The sequence below is a fragment of the Oreochromis aureus genome, linkage group 3 (assembly GCF_013358895.1).
Source record: "Oreochromis aureus strain Israel breed Guangdong linkage group 3, ZZ_aureus, whole genome shotgun sequence".
Lineage (NCBI taxonomy): Eukaryota > Metazoa > Chordata > Actinopteri > Cichliformes > Cichlidae > Oreochromis > Oreochromis aureus.
The window spans coordinates 39,092,260-39,098,259 of NC_052944.1; positions in this window are offsets into that span (position 1 = coordinate 39,092,260).

A 6,000-nucleotide genomic window follows, 5' to 3' on the forward strand; every position below is an offset into this window, starting at 1 on the left:
GCAGTGTGAGTTTTGAGACGTGTTTTGGAGACGGGTGTATTAATGGAAACCGTCTAATTAGTATAGCTATATTTGAATGCTTTGTCTAAATGCAGCCTGGATTTTCCCGCCTTGTTTGACATCCGACTGAAGCTTTAAGTTAGCTAGCCTCGCAGCTGTGTCATATTGACTATGTATTTTTGCAGCATATGTGGAGAATCGGTTCAGTCCGTGAAAGCTTATGTTTTGCATTGCAGACTGCATCGTAATGAACCCCGGTGTATTTTTAAATGTGTTGAAGTAAGTTGTAAACAGGTGTTTTCTGGATATGCTGCTTTAAAGTCTCACTTCTACCGCCACCACACTGGTACCGCAACTGTTTCTCAGAATGCTACCTTAATGGGTTTGAATTGCACTGTCTCACTTTGTGAACGCCAATGTGAGGGAACTAAAGCTTTGATTGCTCACTTAAAGGAACACATAGAAGAGGCATGTAACTTGTCCAGTGAGAGGATGCCAAAGTGTGTTCTCTGTAAAATCTAAATTTACCTCCCATATGTCTAGAAAACACAAACGTTTGGAAAATGTGATTTGTGGCTTAAACAAAGATCCTCAGTCAGAGAGTCCATCTACAAGTGCCACCATACAGGAAGGTGCCAGTGTATCAGATACAGAAGACCCTGGTATGGATGGGTCTAATTTCAGTGACCCGTATCTCAGAAATGTATGCATGTTTTACATTAAACTACAGGGACAGCATCTTCTGCCAGCATCTACCAGAGGTCAGTCCAGTGGTTGCTTGCAAGAAGTCATTGAGATGATTTTGACGAGAAGGGAGAGCTTCTGTTCCACTGCGTTGAGATGACAAGCCTTTCGGAAGATGTTCAGATGGAGAAAGTGCCACCAACGCCCTTCATCATTGTTTGCGGTAAGCCGAAAGAGCAAAATTCAACTTTTTTTTTTTTTTTTCCCCCTCCTGTTGTAACTGCCACGTTCTTCTACTCTTGGCTTGTTTAGTTTCATGTTCTGTTGCTTCCACACTAATACACTGGATAACACAACCATATAAGTTCAGCTAGTAACATAACTAATCCTATGATCCATGTAACAAGTATCTCAGTATTTGTATATATGACTGACATTAAAGCTCTTGTTATTAAAGTTTTTAATTTGTTGTTGTTGTTGTTGTTGTTGTTTTAATTCTCAGGTTCCTCCTGTTTCGCTGCTGAAACATTCATGTTGAGCATTGACAAGAAGATTGTCAACGACCGCATCACAACCTTCACCTCTGCTATCTGCCTAATGTTTGGCAGTTACAGTACTACTGCTTTAACATACACTACCCTGTGGAACTACGATCAACACTGGAGTTCCTTCAACGGTAAAATTTATTTTATTATGGATTTATTTTTGTGCTTATCAAACTTGGCCATTTGATATCTCACCTCAGGTTGTTAATTTCCTCAATCTCTCTTGCCCTTTTTTTCATGAAGGTGCTTCTTTTCCATAAATCCTGAGAGAGGCACCAAGGTTGAATCAAAGAAGAAAAAAGTGTTCTCAGTCAATCCCAGAGTCCTCACTCTCATCCCAGACATTGCTGACCATGAGTGGATCTAGTCCTACCCCTCTTGTTTGAGACAAAGTGATAAAGGTATACTATGTTACATACTCTACAGATGTTCTGTTTTTGAAACATTGTTACATTTCTGATTGTGAGTGGGAAGTTTTTAACAATGTGAAGTTTTACTAGACAAAATTTCTAAAAGTACATGTTCTACTTTTGATTCACTGTTTTATATATGAAAAATGTGGTAAACCTGCGATTTTGTTTCTTGGATTTTAATTTTCCCAGTTTTAAAGATATTTGTATTCCAATAGTGTAAAAGTATGCTTCATGTACATTGCTGGCATGTTGTAGTTATCCAAAAATTTGCAGTTGAAGTTCTCAAAACAAGTGTAAAGTTTTTGTTTGTTACCTGATGCAGTTTAAAGATGTACATTTTCAGCTTTACTGCTCAGTTCTGTGTGCAAAATATGTGGGTGTAAACTTGTTCCTGTAATTTCTTCAATTCAGATTTTCTTTCAATTATAGAAAAAATGTTTCATTCTCTATATTTGTATTTGGATAATTTGAAAAGTCAAGATTCTATGTGTACTGACATTTATGTAGTGAGAACAGCACCAAAAACACTTAAAGGTGTCTGAATTTTCTGCTAAAGGTAATGTGAAATATAATGTGTGCTCAACTTACAGCACTGGTTTTGCATAGTTTGAACAGAACTTGTAAGAATTCTGTGATTCCTCAGTGTTACTGTCATGGAGATAACTTATTTGTGATTTGTTGAGTAAAAATGTAAATGTTTGATGTTCAAAACATCAAAGATTTTAAATAAAATACTTTTTTGGAAATCTAAGGTGGACATTTTTGTGTTACATTTAGTAATTTGAATAAAATCATGGTTTGTGTAATAAGCTTACAGAGTAGAACACTTAAAAGCACTCTAGTCTAAAAACGGTTCTGTATCATAATAAAATACAATTTTAACAGAATAAAATTGTATTTCATTATTTTTTTGATAGTTAATTTTACAGGGAAAAAATGTGTTTTCTGGCACAAACTTTATTTTATATGTTATTTTCATGTTAATTTTAGGGAAAAATATTATTTTTTTCTTCAAGTTAAAACATTTTCTTCTACGGTAAAATATTGACCCTAGCACTATTTTTAACCGTAAAATCAACAATAACAATACCTTCTTACCGTTAAAGAAGAAAATGTTTCACCTGTAATTTTACGGTAGATTTCTGGCAACCACAGCGTTTTACCGTAAAATCTACAGTTTTTTTTTGTTTGTTTGGTTTTTTTTTTTAACAGTGTGAGAGGCATCAGGCAGCACTGGGGATACTGCTTATCCACTGCTTCAGGAATATGTTTCCATTTCCGTTGTGTTTTATTCAAATTCGGCTGTCTTTTGTGTGTGTGTGTTTTTCTATTTGCTGGTGATTTAAAAAAAAAAAAAAAAAAAAAAAAAGGACACTGTGTTTGAACTATCAGGGCCAGCGTAACTCTAATTGGAAAATCATCTACGCTGTAAAAGAAAATTCTAATATAAAAGTATTTTACTGTGTATTTCACAGTTTTGCTCTGTTCTTCTAGAATATCATTAAATTTACATAAATAGACTGTGATTTCACATTTCAAATTTAAATTAACGTAAAATTACTGTAATGTAATAAAACATAATTTCTTCTTTTTAAATGTATTTGTACATATGCATATTTAGATTGTTAAAATACATTCACAAATGTATCATGATTTCACAAATATTTGTCCGTTATTTGAAAGATTGAACTGTTAAATTAAAATGTAATGCTATGGAAAAATATATAAAATGATTCTCATAAACTTTTTTTTTACATTAAATAATAATAATAATTATTGCTATTAATCGTGGCACAAGAGTTGGCAGTTTGCCTTGTAATCAGAAGGTTGCCGGTTCGAGTCCCGGCTCGGACACTCTCGGCCGTTGTGTCGTTGGGCAAGACACTTCACCTACCGCCTACTGGTGATGATCAGAGGAGAATTATAAAGTGGGATTGTAAAGCGCTTTGAGGGTCTCAAAAAGCGTGATATGAATGCAATCCATTATTATTTAAACCAACTGTTAACTGTATATTTCTGTACATTTAAGTATTATTATTCATATTGCCACATTCATTGACCTTGTTTATAGGTAATTTCATTGTTTAATCACATTAAATTGTTCCTAATTTAATGTTTAAATGCACTTGAAAAAGGCAAAATCCCATGTAAAATTAGGGCAACAAATTGTATTGTCATTACTGAAAATAACAACTGTATTTTCATGAGAAAGTTATTTTCTGTAATTTTATGGTATTATTTTGGCGCCCCAGCTGCCGGAATATTACTGTTTTTTTAGGATTTTTTTTTTTTTACAGTGTGCAATAATTTAAAAAAAACTAAATTGGTGTCACATAGTTTTATGGTCACCTGCAGTGTATGCTGGTGTTTACTTTTCATTCTAAGTAAGAAAGTGAGAATGCCCCTCATCGCATTTTTATATGTAATATAAGTGGACAATTAAATAGTCGAACATAATGCTGCAATGAATACAACGCATAATAAAAAAATAAAAAGACCTAAATAATGCAGCCGGACCCTTAAAAGTACAGTCCATTTACAGTGCAAGAGGGTGAATTTTTTTTTTTTTTTTAAATTAATAAAATTAATAAGTTTAATGGCCCTGCAACAGACTGGCGACCTGTCCAGGGTGTACCCCGCCTCTCGCCCTATGACAGCTGGGATAGGCTCGGGCCCCCCCCGCGACCCTGAGAAGGATAAGCGGAAGCGAATGGATGGATAATACGTTTAATGATTTACTTAAAAAGTAATACGTTTTAATAACATTTTTTAAAATTATACATGTTCCCATAATCACTAATCATGTATTACTGTAAAATACCTGATGTTACACACTAATTCAAATTACTTAAACACTAATTAAAATTAATCTTCCAGTCGCGTTCAGGGCAAATCTGTCCGATTTACAACTTATTTTTATTTTATTTTTATTCTTTTATTTATTTATTTATTTTTTGCCTGTCCCATTTGGTTCTTTAGCCGTCAGAATTGTTTGTTTGTTTTTTCTTATTTTGTTTTTTTTTGTTTGTTTTTTTAAGACAAACAAGGATACCAAATGGATTTACTTTGCCAGATGGATCATCATGGCCTTGCCGTATTGGTCCATTTGATCAACCTTTGTTGTTATTATTTATTTTATTTTATTTTCAGTTGTTACAGACGGGACAGACATGACTGAGGGATAGGAAAGGGAGAAAGAAAGATGAAGGAAAAGAAAAACAGAAGGGAAAAGGGACAGTGAGAAAGGGCACTTAAAAAGAGAGAGAAGAGAAAAAAAATCTCCTGGATCACCTGTTGAGAGAAAAAGAAGTGAAAACAAGCAAATAAAAAAAAAACAGAGCAACATACTAAACACAACACCATCACGTTAATCTAGCTAAGTGTAAACAGCAGTAAATACTAAATATTGAATGATGTTGTGTAGCAAGCAGGACCGACAGCGCACGTTGTGCTTGGAAATAGCAGCCAATAAAGCTGTAGTTTATGTCTATGAACAGTGAACACCCGTGTGCACACCTGTGTGGATCAGCGCGCTTGTATTCAAAAGGTTTCCCCATGTAACGGTCTGCTAGAGGATGTAGAGAGCCATAGCCCTGTCCCCCAGGGCATCAAGCAGGCATGGAAGAGATCTGGGCTCCAGACATCCAGAGGTCCCAGAGTGCGAGAGCCCAAGGAGGACTCCCGGAGGGGCATCCATGCCACCCTCCTGACTGAGGAGAGCCCCAGATGAGGGGTCACCCAGTAGCCACGGAGCAGAAGCCAGAGGGGGGCTGCACTGGCGTGCCCGTTGGCTCTGCCGGCAGCCAGCTGTGCCAGAGTGAACCGAGTCGCAGGCCCAGAGGCCGGAGGCCCGTGGGACCCCTTTGCCCTGGAAGAGGCCTGACCGAGCAACAGGCCCGCCAAGTAGTCACCAGGAGTGAGCTGGTACATACCTGAGCGCCCAGCCCCGGACACCAAGAACCACTGTTCCCTCTAATTTTTCATGTGTCTGAGCGATCGCACAAACTCCCTGAGCGGTCCCTTGGACCACTGTGAGCAACATTAGACGTGTGCACTGTGGTCACGCCAGCATCGAATCCATCCAAGTTACATGGTTTATTAAAATAATCAAATTACAGCATTTACATTTATGTTAGACTACTTTTAATTAACTTCTTTAGCCCACTTACAATGATAATTAAAAAAAAATCCTGTTCATGACCTGTGTAGTATGTTAACACTATTGGAAGTAAAAATAACTTGAACTCCAATTTTGAAAACACAACTTTTTTTTTTTTTTTTTTATAAAGCTCTGACTTGTATTATGGGTATGAGTCTGTGGTCTGGGAGAGAGTCCTGTAACTCTCTGTCTGCAAAAT